This window comes from Rattus rattus, chromosome 10, assembly GCF_011064425.1.
Source record: "Rattus rattus isolate New Zealand chromosome 10, Rrattus_CSIRO_v1, whole genome shotgun sequence".
Lineage (NCBI taxonomy): Eukaryota > Metazoa > Chordata > Mammalia > Rodentia > Muridae > Rattus > Rattus rattus.
In genome coordinates, this window is record NC_046163.1 from 45,050,887 (window position 1) to 45,063,685 (window position 12,799).

General features: G+C 35.6%; 1 protein-coding gene across 10 annotated transcripts in view; it reads right to left on the reverse strand.

Moving 5' to 3' along the window:
• Positions 1–12,799, reverse strand: part of Pou2f1 (POU class 2 homeobox 1) — a 138,406-nt gene that overhangs the window by 82,162 nt on the left and 43,445 nt on the right. The window contains exons 1-4 of one of the 10 annotated variants that reach the window (XM_032915324.1): positions 8,281–8,747; positions 5,927–6,022; positions 2,525–2,622; positions 1,119–1,219 (exon numbers count right to left, since the gene is read on the reverse strand). The exons of 2 other annotated variants lie outside the window; for them this stretch is intronic. The gene's annotated coding sequence lies outside the window, so the exon portion shown is untranslated. Of the gene's footprint in view, positions 1–1,118; positions 1,220–2,524; positions 2,623–5,861; positions 6,039–8,280; positions 8,748–12,799 lie in introns of those variants that run through there. 7 more of the 10 variants (XM_032915322.1, XM_032915329.1, XM_032915325.1 and 4 more) reach the window with 7 other exon arrangements.

Below are 12,799 nucleotides of genomic sequence, written 5' to 3' on the forward strand. Positions count from 1 at the left end.
GAAAAGAATAAAAGTGGATACTTATGGATATTTCTGTCTTCTAACGAGATTTTAATCATAAGCCAGAAGGTATGTGTGTTGTACATGGTAAAACGTCTTAAGATTGCTTTTCTTCATGTTTTAATACTGAAACAATATGTTCTCCAGAAGATTTAAACCATAAACAAAGGCAAAGATATATCTCTCTGTCCATGTGTGCACTCTATGACAATTCCCAGGAAGATACATTTTAGAGTATTACAATCCACAAATATTTAGAGTTACCAAACACTGAAGAAAACTGTAACTTGTAAAAAGGACCAAATAATTTATATATGCTCTCTTTTTCCCCCTATTTCCTCTAATCTTACACTTTTGATGTATAGTAGAAACAGGCACAATAATACTATCAAGTTTGTAGGTAAGTTTCAAAGATATATATACCAGCCAGCAAAGAGCTGCCAACAGTATTGTTAGCACAGGTAAAGTATTTTACGACATAAAACTAGTGTCTTCTCTATTCCTAAATACTCTAAGTTATAACAAAAGAAAAACACACATGAAATGTTACTACGATTTTTTATTCTTTAGACATATTACTTCATATTTAAAGAAATTGAAAAGGGTAAAAAAAAATCATAAAAAAACCCAAAAAACAAACAAACAAACAAACAAACAAAAAACCAGATTCTGATCGAGTCTGTTTAAGCTCTCTGCTACCTAGCTGAATCTCTTTAAACAAGTTATTTGTTTTCTCTAATCTTAGATCACTGTTTAAATGAATGTTAAATAATATTTTACTCATTAGATTTATTTTATAAAACGATTAGTCACAAAGTACTTCTACTAAATTACCATCAAAGATTACTGCTACTGTTTTATGAAAATAAAACACAAATGACATACTAAATCCTAAAGCTAACTTGACTCTATTTCTATTGCTTGATAGGTCATAGGCACCCCAAGCATCATTCCAAAACATCAATAAATCTTAAACAGACTTCAGAACTAAAATGAAAAATTATGTATTTGATAAGTCATTTTAATAGACAATCCATAAAATAAAAGGTAATCACCATAACACCTGGGTTTATCAGTGGCTACTAAATAAATAGTTTTACTTAGCAGAAAATATTTACCAGGTATAGAAAGACTGCATTCTTTCTTTGAATTGTTTCACTGAAAATTGAGAGTAGTTTGGTAATTAAAAGGGCAGGAAAGCTCTTCTTACTTTTCCAGTCTAAGAATACAAAAAGAGAAAAAGGCAAAACTGAGTAAGCTGTGTAAAATAACTAACACTTTACGGGGATAAAGTCACATACAATAGGGAGCTCTAGACTAGTCACCAGGGCATATCTAGCTCTTTTAGGTAAGCATTTCTCTTATGCCCATTTCCTCCTTAGCAAAACAAAGTTTACAATCTGACCTTACTGAAGAACATGAGAGAAAATCCTTGGAGCATGTATTTTAAGGTGTTGTACCATGAAGCTGGATAAAAATTGCCTAAAGATTTTCTTTGGTTAGGTGCATTCTCCTAACCAAACCCAAAACCTCATTTTCAATTTTAGCATTCGCCTTTCTCAAATTTTAAGCATCAAACTGTTTAAGAAATGATACAAATAGGTCAATACAGGTTTTTAGTAATTTTAAAATAGTCTTTAAAAAAATACAAGATCACATTTTATATTGAGAAAATGGGAAAAGGTCAGTACTTGGCACACATAGTGTGGTAATTCTGCACTGCAGGGTGACTATTATAGTGTCTCAAGTCTCAAGAATCTTGATCAGCAGAGAGCACCAACAGCCTCAAACAGCAACGGAATTAGCACAGGCACTGACTTTCACTAGTCATATATTTTAATATCAAATAGCTCTTTTGTAATTAGTTTAACCATACGTTTACATAACCAAACTTCGTTTTCTCATCCACATAATTTGAAGTTTATATTCCTAGTTCATGAATTCTGAATAAGTCCAATTTAGTGGTGCACACAATCAAAAATGTGAAGCCTGAATTTAGATTGTCAGTGCCTGCATGGGGTTGGGGATTTAGCTCAGCGGTAGAGTGCTTGCCTAGCAAGCGCAAGGCCCTGGGTTCGGTCCCCAGCTCTGGGGGGAAAAAAAAAAAAAAGAGTCAGTGCCTGCATAAAAAAGCAAAAGCAAACAAAAATGGTAGCTCCGTTTGTGACTTGGGTGGGTGAAGACAGGTGAATAAGCCAGTCTCACAAATTGGTAAGACATTATTTCAAAAAACTAGTGGAAAATGATTGAGGAAGAAGACACCCAAATCATCCTCTGGCCTCCATAGGCATGAATATGCACGTACATACACAAACATGCACTTATACACTACAGATACATAAACACATTTTTATTTTAAAGAGGTTTAAATAAAAGTCAAATATGTAATTAGTTAAACTATTTTGTAGCTTAGAATGTTCAGTCAAAATTACTGACATACATCTCATTAAGTATGCTACTACATGATAGCTATTTTTTATTATCAACTTGACTGGACTTACAGTTACTTAGGAAACACATGTACCTCTGAGCATATCTGTGAAGGTGCTTTCAGACTAGTTTAACTGAGAGAAGATCCACCTTGAATGTGGGTGGCATTATCTCATGGACTGGGATCATGGACTGAATAGGAAGGAAAAAAAGAAGAAAGCAAACTTAGCAGGTAGCAGTTCCCCTCTCGCTGCCCTCTGACTTTGGATACAGTGTGATGTATGACCTCACACACTCTTGCCATAGTTAGAGCTAGTTCACTGCTCATCATCATCACGCGATTCTTGAACTGTGAACTAAAAGACAACTTTCTCTGCTACAGTTGCTTCTATCAGGTATTTTGTTACAGCAATAAGAATATGACTACTTTAGCTGCCTATCTGTCTAGAATATATCTGACAGTTATATAGGTATATGTATTTCTTATAAAACTCTATAGCTAGGCGATGCTCCCATTATATAAACCATGTAAACCTGGAGAAGGCCAGGGCACTAACAGTTATGGAAACTGATGAAACTAAAGAGTTCAGGTTACACTAAGCTGAGCAATTAAGTCTTAATATTTAATATTTTTCATGAGATAAGAGTCTCAAGCTTGAATCATGAAGACTGGATTTAATTATCATTCTCTTTAGAAATGTTTTCTACTGTAGTGTCCTCCTAGTCAGGTATAAGATGTCTTAAATGTGGCTGGAAACTCATAAAAATAAGTAGTTTTCTAGCTTTTTTAAGTCCAAAACTTAATTGGGATTTCAGTCATTTGGTGAGAATGGTGTGTGAGAGAGGATTTGGTGTTGGTGTGTGTTGTTTAATGCGGAAAGAGAGAGATCAACTTATGTAAGCCTGTATATCTCCAAGAACTCACTAAAATGTTATTATAGAGTACAAATGAGAAATTTGATTCTTCTTTTTGGAAAATTTATGATTCATTCTACTTTCAGTTCTTCATGAAAATGGAACATACTTTAAATTTCAAGAAGGTATAAACCAACGATAAAACCTAAACAAAATAATAAAGCACTTTAACAAAAAGGGTAGCAAAACATTGACACAAGTGGACACACAGAACAAACATGAGCTTCAACACATTCACTAAAAGCCTCCAGGAAGAGAAAAACTCATTCACACTGAAGGCCACAAACTGACAAGTTCTTTGTGGCCGTCCACTGGCACAGGAGAGACCTTTCATTCTTTTAGAAATTTTTCAACTTAAATTGGATGCAAATAAGCCAGGTGTGGTCCTTACAACCTTAACACTGCTAGTCCCTGCTGAGTTTCCATAGCAACAGACACAGCTGGTAATGGCAAGCCAGGGGTAGTACTGACCTCAGACTGTTTATAAAAGTTTTAATTGTTCAAGCAATTGTGGTATCTTAGTAAAGAATCAATACAAAATTTTTTTTTTAAATCTATCTTTGCTTGAAATTTCAAGGAAAATAAAGTATTAATTTCTACTAATCCAAAAGTGACTTCCAGTCCAACAACAGGGGTTAGTGTGTCTATTAATTCAGAAGAAGCCAATTATCAAATTTAGAAAAAAATGTTTTGACTAGAGAAGTTGAAAAAAGAAAAAAAATTAATTCAATATTTATGGGAAGGGGTTTCCTTAATGTAATAAACAGCATCCAGAAAGACTGTTTTTTAAAGTTTTGAGTTAAATAGTGTGCCTTATTTCCTTAAATTAATGTGCTATGTCTGTTCTTTGGCCTTATTAAAATGTTTGTAGTCAAAGAGAGTAGCTGAGCCAACAGTATCATCAACACCATTTGGGAACTTAGAAATATAAATTCTAGTAGATCACTAGATCTACTAAATCAGAGACTCTAAAGGTGAAGTTTCCAGAAATATGTTCTGAAATAAATTCTCTAGAAGATTCTGACACACAGTGAAGTGTGAACATCACTGATTTACAGTGTCAAACTTCAGAGACAGATAAGTGAACTGAACGCAGGGATTTAGTCTGCTCATCGGAAGCTGAGTGACAGTAATAGAATAAATGTGAAGGACTCGCTAGCCTTCTGGAAGGTCTGCCAGCTAGTATCCTCCTTGTCTAAAGAATATGCAGAGTATCAAGTTGGGCATGCCTATTTCTTATTCCTGCAAAATTATCAATGGATAACCAGAGTCTACATTATTCAAGGAAAGAGTCTTGAACACAGGTTACTTCACTCACTATCATTCATAATTCATTTCCAACCATCTAGGTCTTCACACACAGGACAGAAAACACAATCATTTATCCTTTCATAAAAATAAATTTTCCTATATGAGGATGAGTATAAAGTTTGAGCCTCAACCTTTAACATCCTTCACTACTGAATTCTTTAAAAACATAAAAGTATGCATTTCTTTAGTATCTAACTTACTAAATACTGTCTTGATGCACTGCAATTTTTTTTTTTTTTACATATTTCTAATGGGCAGCACTTCAAGAACAGCTAGGCTAGCAGCATGAAAGCTATCACAAACATACTAAAACAGTATACAGGGAGCTCAAACACATCGGATGTTAAAGCTGATGGACTCACCAAGCCGTGCTGGCTAGTTTTAGGTCACCTGACACATGCTTAGAATCATCTGAAAGGAGGAACCTCAGCTAAGAAAATGCCTCCCTAGCATCCGTCTGAAGGTTATTTTCTTAATGATTGGTGAAAGAAGGCCTGACCCACTGGGGGTGGTCTCATTCCTGGGTTCTATAAAAATGACTGGGAAAACCACGATGAGTGAGCCACTCAGCAGCACCCCTTCTGCATCAGCTCCTACCCTGTTTGAGCTCCTGCCCTGTCTTCCTTCAGTGATGGACTATGATGTGGAAGAATAAGCCCCTTTACTCCCCAAGTTGCTTTTGATCATGGTGTTTCATTACACCAAGAGTAACCCTAATTAAGATACCAAGTAATTTTGTGAAGCTCGTCATTAAAAAATAAATTGCTAAATACTTTCAGTACTAAATCATAAAATGTATTTTAAAAATTTGGGGGACTAAAGATGTATGTATGCTCAATAATAGGGTACCTGCCTATTATGCACAAGCCTTGCATTCAACTCCAGCACGACAATTAACTACATTAAGTAAATCTAAAGATTGGTCACAATTTATGAGGAAAAACATATTAGAAAGAGAAAGACATTCAAAGGAAGTATTTCTCTATTACCAGAATTATCTAGGATCTGTTTTTAAGTAATACGATGAAATTTACTTAGGCCGTATCTGCATGCATACTTTTTGTTTGAGGGAGGATGCCACTGAGGATGGAACCTAAGGTCTCATAGGACACTAGGTAAGTGCTTTCCAGAGCTACACATGTTGAGCTTCAGATAGGTGACTTAACATACAAGTCGGACAAGAGAAAGAAAAAAGAAATACACACTTGTCTCCTTTCTTTTGCTTGCCATGTTGTTTTCTAAAACTGGGACAGTTGCACCACGGGTGTACCTTATTCGAGGAATGTTTTTCCTAAGGAATCAATTTAACTCTGGTTTCTACTCTTCATGTACTGTCAGCATTTACTCAACTCTTCTGGGAAAAGAGCTGTGAAAGAATGAATGAATGATAACCCTCTGTTATCAAAGGCAGCAATAAAGAATCAATAAGAAATGAACTCAGAATACTCTTCAGTCTAACAGCCTCACTACTGAGCCATTTCAGTCTTAACTGTGTGTAGGATGATGTCACAGGCGAGGCAGGTACAGGATAGGAGGAGGCCTGTCATTGGAGGAGAAGGAAGGATGGGTGGGAGAGAAGTCTGAAGGAAGAGGAGAGAGTAGGGGAGAGAGGAGGAGACAGGGCGGAGGAGAGGGAGAGAAGCCATGGCAGGTGATGTTAAGATTCTGCTCTGTGTATTTACAGGTTGTTATCAATGTTCCTAAGGGATGGATGGTACCGGGCTTTGTATGTTTAAGTGGGCAATTATTTCTTACCAATTGGGTCAAAGATTATTGTGCTCTGTGTGTGTGTTTTTTAAAGATTTATTTATTCATTTATTATATATGAGTACACTCTAGCTGTCTTCAGACACACCAGAAGAGGGCATCGGATCTCTTTACAGATGGTTGTGAGCCACCATGTGGTTGCTGGGAATTGAACTCAGGACCTCTGGAAGAGCAGTCGGTGCTCTTAACCGCTGAGCCATCTCTCCAGCCCTGTTGTGTGTTCTTTTATGTGAGGGTTTGAGTGTAGGAAAGTGTGCGGCTGGGATGTGTTTCCGCCCAGATATCTAGCAGATATCTGGGGCACTGTGGTGAGGACCTAGCGGGTAAAAAGACCACAATATATTTTTATTTTTATATTTTTACAACAACTGTGTATCAACAGTCTTGATATGCTGTCTCCATAGGCTTATATTTCTGTCTTTTGAAAAAGATTTACCAGCCTATAAATGATCAGGTTTCATTATGATATGTTTCCCAACAGACTGTGTTCTTTCTCTTCCCTCCTCTTCTCTTTCATCTCCTCCTCTTCTGCCCGCTCCGCCTCCAGTAGCCTCCTTCCCACTTGCTTTCCTGTCATTTGTCTTTTCTCCAACTCCTTTGCTCAGCATGTCTTCCCACCTTGTTGCCTCTGTGATGGTTTGAACATGCTTGGCCCAGGGAGTGGCATTATTAGGAAGTGTGGCCTTGTTGGAGTAGATGTGTCGCTGTGGGTGTGGGCTTTAGTATTAATACCTTGTCCTGGAAGTCAGTATTTTCCTAGCAGCCTCCAGATGAAGATGCAGAACTCTCAGCTCCTCCTGCACCATGCCTGCCTGGATGCTACCATGCTCCTGGCCTGATGATAATGGGCCGACCCTCTGAACCTATAAGCCAGCCCCAATTAAATGTTGTCCTTCATAAGACTTGCTTTGGTTATGGTGTCTGCTCACAGCAGGAAAGCCCTACCTGAGACAGCCTTCTATCTAGTTTCGTGGCTTATGCCCACTCTTACATTCCTTTTTTTTCTATACATACAAACATTTAAAGTTAGGAACTTCATATGAGAGAGAATATATAATTTTTGTCTGAGTCTGGGTTACTTCATTTAATATACTTTTCAGATCTAACCCCTTTTATGCAATTTCATTTTGCTTTACAACTGAGAATTCTATGTATATATACCACATTTTCATATCTACTTGTTGGTGGAATATTTCTATTTTTTTCTTAATAAACATGTGAAAAGTTTATAAATTTCTATTTTTTGATAAAAATATTTTTAGCTAAACTGTTTATTTTCTTAGTATATTTGGTTGGCTTCCAGTGTCTGGCCAAATACTTTTTACCTTATCTATCAAATCCATATAACAAAATGAGTGAAATCCTATGCAATCAGTTCTGCAACCTTGATAAAAAGAAATTCTCAAAAGAACAAAGACTAAAGACAAATCCACTATGATCCAAAAGTTTGGTTTAATAGAGATCTACAAGAAAGATTCCAAATAGAGAAAACTTAGACAAGGAAGGACAATTTTGGTTTAAGCTTAAAAACTTGTTACCATGTAAAAGGAAAAACAGTTAAAAGGAAATGGATAATTACTGCAAGATTTTTCCAATGAAAGGCGAGATTGCTTAGAAATAATGCTAACCATCTATTTGGCCTCCATTTGTGTCATTTTGTGTGAATTCAAAAAGAAAAAAAAGTTGGATAAACTTAAAAATGCTGCCCTTACTGAGTTCTTACCAATAAGCTTTCAGTATCATAAATCTAGTCAAAATGACGTCATTGCCCAAAAACTAAGGAAAACTGCCTACTATGTTTGTTTTTAAGCAAAATAAAGATGGTAAAACAGCTACAACCGATGCTTTCTGAATTACCTTTCGTAGAGAAGGGCAGCCCCAGAACATCTCTGCTATTAAGGCTCTTCTTCCTTCATATTCAAACTCACTCATTCTGCAATTACAACAAAAAATTCACAATGACCCTTAAAGGGATCACTGGTCTCCCTTAGAGAGAAAAGCTCTCTACAGTGCAATCACATTTTACTAACTATGGTGACACCGAGGAAAAGACACTCAACGAGACATTAAGAGAACCCGTCTATTATAATTACAGCTTCTCGATTATTTTCATAATCCACAAAAACCATGGCAGAGATTTCTACAGCTTTACTCTCAAAATAGAAACCAGGATTAAAAATTCCACGGAAAGAATATATGCATACTCATGTTTCAACAAGAAACAATGTTTTCATACATTTTCAAAGAATTCATTGTGGAAAAAAAGAGAACTCACTGTGTAGAAAACCTATATAAATAATTAGCGAATCAATATAATATAGTTTATTCTAAAGAAATTATTATGTTTAAATTCTCTAACATGGCTTGGGGACACACACACACACACATATATATATATATCGCACCAAGATATACACACACACACATATATATATATATCGCACCAAGATTCTTTGGTATTATCTTTTGTCTTACATAAAAATCTTGCTTTAGTTCAACTAAAGTTAACAATTACTGATTTTACAATACAGTGTTACTACTGTGTAAATAAGTAAGAATAAGCCACATCATCTGTATGACATCCTACAGTCAATCAAACATCTGAGACCAAGCGTTTTAATGTGGGGTTGAGTACTCCATACATTACAGAGCCAAATATAAAATAAAAACCAGGACAGGACGTTACAACCTCTGAGTTAGGGAAGATAAGTATTTAAATTGTGAAAAGCTGTTGTAGTTTTTATATCATTTATATATAAAATGAAAATCCCCATCACTTTAACATATACATGTGCATATATATGCACATACACACATGTACAGTATGTACACACACTCAGCATGTACAGTACCATATGGAAAGTATGCCACGTTCAGTCAAACGCGCCTAACAGCCTTTGTGGTTTCTTTCACTCAGGTGAAGACTAACTAAAACTAGCAAGCTGGATTCTGGCTATACCAATTGCTGTCTCTGTGGGTCACCATCAATCAGTCACTTCACCTTATTTTGTTCTCTCTGAAAATTCATGGTTTTAAAATGTATATACTTGTTTGGGTTCTGGTCTTCACCACTAGAAAAATATTTGCAGAGCACAGGATATTATGTCTTGTTTACTACAGCAATCTCACATGTGTGGTAGAACCTGAGAGAAGCTCAAATATACTTATGCATGAATGAAAAGATTTCCATCAACAAATGTTAAATCAAGCATATTAGGCTTCAGTCCACAATTAAAGAATTGTTTAAAAAGATTAGAGTATGAGCAGAGCACTCATTGCTAATTTTGAATAAAGGCAACTAATAAAATCCTATATGGTTTTCACAGAATATCAAGGGTCCAACAGTTAAATAAGCAAACATACAATACTCTAGCAATTTCCCCTCTTCCAAAGCCAAAGCTATAAAGGACACTATGCACATTCTGACTGAAATGCTTCACTTTGTTTTGTCTGTGTTTCTTCAGGATTAGCATATATTCTTAAAAACTATAAACTTGGAACTGACTTCTAATGAGTGTGTATGAAAGCTAAGTATTCTCACTAGTAAGTTCCAAATGCAAGTGGTAAAAACACTGACAGTTAAGACTGATCATTACAGAGCAAGGTCAGTTAACGGAGTTCCATTAGATTCATTTGAAATTTTCTTATTCTAACTTAAAATTTGCAGGCTCAGCAGCCTGCAAATAAACACATTTCTAAAACAGACATTCATTCATTTCAAATCATTATCAGAGACATTTGTAAGATTAAAATAATCTTGAGAGAAGACTAAGATTACAGCTTCTTTTGAAAAATTCTTATGCTACTGTCTGCAATGGTTGACTATGGAAGCACAAGATTTTGAACAAGTTGCTGTTAAAATAAGTTGTATGGAATTTACAAATAGTTATTCATATTTCCATCTTTTTGTTCACCCTTCTTGTACTTCAGTCTTTCCTTCTGAGTTCAACTTCCTTCTATCTTAAAAATGTTTCCTAGAAGCCCCTTTATTAAAGGATATGGTTATAAACGACACAGTTTACCTATGTAAATAGTTCGTCTTTATAAAAAGTCTAGCTGTATAAAATTAAGGTTGCCCCTTTATAAGTGTCTTGAGGGTCCCACTGTTCCTAGTGAGTACTTCTCCATACCTGTGGATGGTTCTCAGAGGGTGTGCACTAGAAATAATTAATTGGGAAGTCTTCTCTAGAACACCAACTGCATTTTAAATCTCATTCTGTTCTCTGTATCTCTTACGTTCTCTTCATATCTAAATCTATAATACTAGTACTTGATTAATTACCCAAGATATGATATTAGTTTCTTCAAAATTCCTTTATGAAATGCCTTTGAAATATAAATTTCAGGACCACTTTTTCCTGTTTAGAAATTACTCTGCCAAATCTGCCTAGCATTTTTGCAACTTGTTCTGTGCCCATGTTCCAATCCACTTTTAAAGTATTTTTAAGTTGATTTAAATACTAAATTACATACTTACAACAATCTGAAGTTCATGGGAAAAGAAGCTTCTTTCTATTGCTGATTGTTCTGCTATAATTCCTGATGCAAATTTGATCATATCACAGTTACATTTTTAATAATTCATCTGATGGCTATAGAAAGTCACACTGCAAGAAACTTGCACTTCGTCACTTCTGTACCGTCCTCACCCAGCCTCATGGAGTATCCATATTCCTGTCTTCCTGAGACAGCCTGGCTCCTCCTCCTTGTCCCACCTGGTTCCTGGTATTAAAAACTCTGTAAATGTTCACGTTCTATCTCGTCCTTCACGACCTATTTCCATTGCCATTTCTTACAGGAGCCTAGCCTGAACCACCTTATTCAACTCAGAAGGTCCCTGAAAACCCATCACAATGAGTGCCCAAAGAAAACCCTCAACAGCAGGTAAGGTCTAAACGCCTGCCAAGGCACTGGAGAATAAAACAACCCTTCTAAGGGGAGTGAGGCTTAGATTGTGATATCCTCCTCTTATTCTAAGTTTCCGTGACTTTAGAGTTTTATTAAGCTCACCCAAAAGCTGAGAGGTGGTGGCTCATGCCTTTAATCCCAGAAGTAGGGAGGCAGCTAAAGTACACCGTGGTCTGGTTTTTAATATGATAAACATTTACTGAACATTAGGTGTACCAGACACAATGCTGGACAAGCTTAAATATTACCTTTTTAATACTAACAAAACCCTATAAAGAAGTCATTCATTGTTTTATAGATGAAGAAAGGATATTCTGGCATATTATTATAATAAAGATGTCATATTAGTGGCAGAATAAAGATACACCATCTTTAACTTAAAGCCACCACTTCTTATACCAACATCATAGCTGCCAGATTATTTAGAATGGCTTAATTGCCACATCTGAATAGAGAAAAACATGTGCGAATGCATTGAATAAGACAGATAATAACTATCCCTACAACACACACACACACAAAAAAAAACCAACCTTTTTCTGCAAAGCGCAAGAATTTATTTATTTGTTCAGTGGATTAAATACTATGCAACAACTTGCACTTATTGTGAAAGGCACCAACCGAAAGTAAAACAAAACAAACACCAGCTAATAATCATACTAAAATGGAAGGTCAACCACTGCATATACTAAGAATGTATGGTGAAGAAAGAAAACTTTACAAAAGAAAGAAAACTTTACAAAACTAAAATAGCACAATATTCTATTTTTCTTTTCTTTTTTCTTTCTTTTCTAAAAAGCTCCTTTAGATAACCCTCTTATTATTGACATGTAATTTTCACAAGGTGTGTTCTACATGAACAGAACTTCCTCCTCTGTCCCCGGAAGGTGGAGAGATGCTCACCACCTTCAGGAGATGCAGCAGGGTCTATCTAGAAGGAAAGGGGTGGAAGTCAGAGCACTGAGCCATTTCTCCTGTAACCACTACCAATTTTCATCATTTTTAAGTAAAGAACCAATCTACAAAATAAAAGAATTGCTTTAAACACTCCAGAGATCACTTCAGATGATAAACATTCAGCCAACTTTCAATTACTATAGAAACTATCAATATTTATCACAAATTCAAATATTAGCTTAGAGATGCATAGAGTTTAAAACAAGTAGAAACTTGAAATCAGTTATTAAGGCAATTATCCTTGCACCCTAAATGAAAAATAGGATAGTTGGAGGGTGGATAGTAATAAATATGTAGAATTTGGTTTGAATTTGCAGTAGCTAAGACTTTACTATCTCCATAGCATGTATGAAGGTGGTTACAAGCATTTTCTGTTTATTATAAAAAATAAATACAATTAGCCACTTTTGTGGTTTTTTTTAATGTTTATTAAATCTCCTTCAAAACATAAAGCATGGAGAACCACTTCACAAAAATATAGAACAGGGCTGGAGAGATGACTCAGTGGTTA